Consider the following 3,629-nt stretch of genomic DNA (forward strand, 5'->3'; position numbering starts at 1 on the left):
CTTTTCCTCCACATTTGATGTGAAATGTATTGAAAGGCCTCTTTATCCACTAACAGAACATTAGAAACTGAGTTACTCAATAACTTTCATATCCTTAGGGTAATGTGAAACATTAATCTTTACAAATAAACTTGTTATAATAGAACTGTGTAAAATGAGCTGCTTGTAAGTACACATGTCTGAAACAGAATTTCAGAGAATGTTTACTACATGAAAATACATATTTCAGTATTTACAGTTATTCTTTGACCCAGACCTTCTCCAAAATGAGTGTTCATTCATCCAACAAATAGACATCTTCACTTATAAAAATCTCTAATTAATGGGAAGGGATGGGAAGGGAAAGAAAGGAGGAGGCTAAAATGCTTGATAAGAAATGTACTCATTATCTTGCCCATGTAATTGTAACCCCTCTGTACAGTATTTTCACAATAAATTTAAAAAGCTCTATTTATTAGGCATAATTCTGAGCACTGGAAACAAAATACATATTAAGAAAAGTCTTTTGAGACTTAAAGGTTAGTAATATAACAGAGAAGAAATCAGTAACCACATTATTAAACTAGAGGATATGAGGCATACTGTGAAAGAAGAGAGCACACTGTGAGAGGGAGAAACTGAGTCATAGATAAATACTCATGGGAATAGCCAGAGATAAAATTTACAGGAAGATTACTTTTAAGAAAAGCCCTGAACCAGGTGCTTATGGCTATAGTACTAGTTACCAGGAGTTACAATACTAGCTATAACTGCTATAATACTAGATACTAAAAAGACGAGACTTAGAGGATCACAGTTCTAAGCCAGCCCACAAAGAAGTGCCTACAAGACTCCATCTCCCATTAACCAGCAAAAGCTGTGCTTCAGGTTTGGCTTAAACAATAGAGTGCCAACCAAACAAGAAAATAGAGTAAGACCTCAAAGCCTTGGGATTAAGCCTTAGTACGGGCACAGAAAGGAATAAAAGGAGAGAAGAGAAAAGAAAGAAGGAAAGAGAAAGAAGAAAAACAATGGAAGATAAGGAGGCTCTGGCCCCATCAGAGCTTGGGGAGAGGGTTGTAAATGTGGCCAACGGCATATGCGTTTTATTGTATTTCACACACACACACACATATACACAGACATCTTATTGTTATTGTAGAGTAACATACAGAAGGTTTACAGTTACATGAGTGAGGTAATGAGCACAATCCTTTTTTAATATATATTTTTATTGTAAAAACACTGTACGAAGGGGTTACAGTTACATGAGTAAGGTAATGAGTACACTTCCTATCAAGCATTGTTACCTTCTTTGTTTATCCCCTACCATCCCTTCCCTCCCCATCTCCCCATTTTTTTGCCCCCATCCCCAAAGCTGTAAAGTTCATTTTCAACATAGTATCTTGTATATATCATTGTTACAATGGGTCAACCTGTATTCTTATTTCAGCATTTTGTTATTTCCCTTCCCCTCCCCAAATTTGAAAAATGTGTATACAAGATGCAGGACATCAGAATTAAATATAGTGTAAACAGGTTATACCATGGGGGAAGAACATATAAAATAAACAAAAAATCACACTGTACATTATAAGTACATTAAAAACAACAGCAAGAAAGATAAAACCTCTTGTGTCCTGTCTTGGGGTTCATTTCGCTTAGCATCATCTTCTAAGGTCATATGTACAAAGCTTTTGACCTTTTATGCTTGTCGTAGATATATACTAGTTATTGCAAATAAGGGAATCCATTGGACATATGTTTCTTTGAGCCTGGCTTACTTCACTTAATATGATTTTTTTCCAAGTCCTTCCATTTCCTAACAAATGGGGTGGTGTCCTTTTCAACCATGTCTCCCTTTCCCTCTCTCTCAGTTTAGCTTGAGATAGAGAAGACATGTAGCCTGGGATTGTGTCTAGGATTCACACTTGGAACCTTCTTTGTCCCTATGTTCATCACCAGAGTGATCTCACCTACCTTCATTACTTTATACAACACTTACATGTTCATGATGCTTCTACATTCGTATCTCTAGACCCAACCTTTATTGCAAAATAATTATGTTCAGTTGCTGGCTTAAAGCTATCCTTGGTTGTCCTAAGTAGGCAGATCGACATTAGCACAGACAAAACTACTTTCTGATATGTACTTTCTAAAATTTACTTCTTCCCTGGTCTCCTTAATCTGAAAAACTTCTATCACCATGTACCAGTGTGGAATCATTCTAATCCTTCCTTCCCCCACCCCCAGTCAATTAAGTTACTAAACTTACATTTATCTACCTTCCAATCTCATTCCTCAATCAGTTATTTCTCCCCTACTGCACTGCAACCACTCATTCAAGGACCCATTTCTCATCTGGACAACACTAAGTGTCTCCTAGTACACCCAGCTCTTCAACTTTTACCACACCATCCAAGAACTACAATGGGTCCATTGCTACAATGCTTGATAAGAAATGTACTCATTATCTTGCCCACGTAATTGTAACCCCTCTGCACAGTATTTTCACAATAAAAATAAATAAATAAAAATAAAAAACCTTGCTGGAAGGAAGGATGTATATTAAAATGTGACCTTAAAATTATGGTGGTAATCAGAGGATGTGCTGTCATGCACTTCTACTCTAAGATGCTTCCTTTTGCAGCTTTCCTTTTTTCTCAATCAGCTTGAACACAACAATATTTACTTCAACTACAGATTACTATTTGCCAGTTCGTGAAGTTTTGTCCCTGAAAGAGAAATTAGAGATTTGTGCCTAATACTTATTACTCATACTATCACAAAGGCTTCCACCCCCCACAACCATCTCTTGGTCTAATTTCCTGTTGTCATCTGCCAAGTTCTTCAGACAACATCTATGACTTCTCAAGGAAGAGACAATGGCAAACTCCTCTTTGCAAGAAGAATAACTTCTTCATTGAAGTCCTAGCTGGACAATAATTCTAAGTCCTGTGGTAATATGCTGCTTCCTGTGTAGACCTGGCTTGCATAGATGTTACTTCCTAAGTAGACATGTCACTTCCTGTATAGTCTCATATCCTTCAGTGGTGTGTTATTTCCTCCTTGGTGTATCATTATCTCCAGTGAAACCATATTTAATCATTTCAATACAGACATATCCTTGGCATGCTAATTCCATTTCCTTTGGATATATACCTGGAAGTTGTATGGATGGAACATATGGAAATTCTATGTCTCCATTTTTGAGAATCATCCATACTATTTACCATTGTGGATATGCTCATTTACATCCTCATTACCAATGTAACCATGTTCCACTTCCTCCATAATTTTTCCAGCACTTTTTATCGTCTAACGTTTTTATAGTAGCTATTTTAGCAGGAGAGAAGTTATAACTGATCTTCATTTTAATTTAAATGAACCTGATGATTAGTGACTTATATATTGAGCTTTTTCCAGTAAAACTGTTTTCATCTGAGAATTGTCTATTCATGTTATCTACCCATTTTAAAATCCAGTTATTCATTTTCCTGTTACTGTTTGAGACCCTTATGTATTAAGGTATTAGCTTCACTCTATGAAATGTCTTCTTCGTTGTACAAAACTCTTTTCACTGAATGCAGTTCTGTTGTACCAAGTTTGGTTTAGTTGTCTATTCCTTTGGGATCATACCTTAGACATCA

Source organism: Dipodomys merriami, unplaced genomic scaffold (genome assembly GCF_024711535.1).
Source record: "Dipodomys merriami isolate MVZ:Mamm:240054 unplaced genomic scaffold, mDipMer1.0.p SCAF_25, whole genome shotgun sequence".
In the NCBI taxonomy this organism is placed as follows: domain Eukaryota; kingdom Metazoa; phylum Chordata; class Mammalia; order Rodentia; family Heteromyidae; genus Dipodomys; species Dipodomys merriami.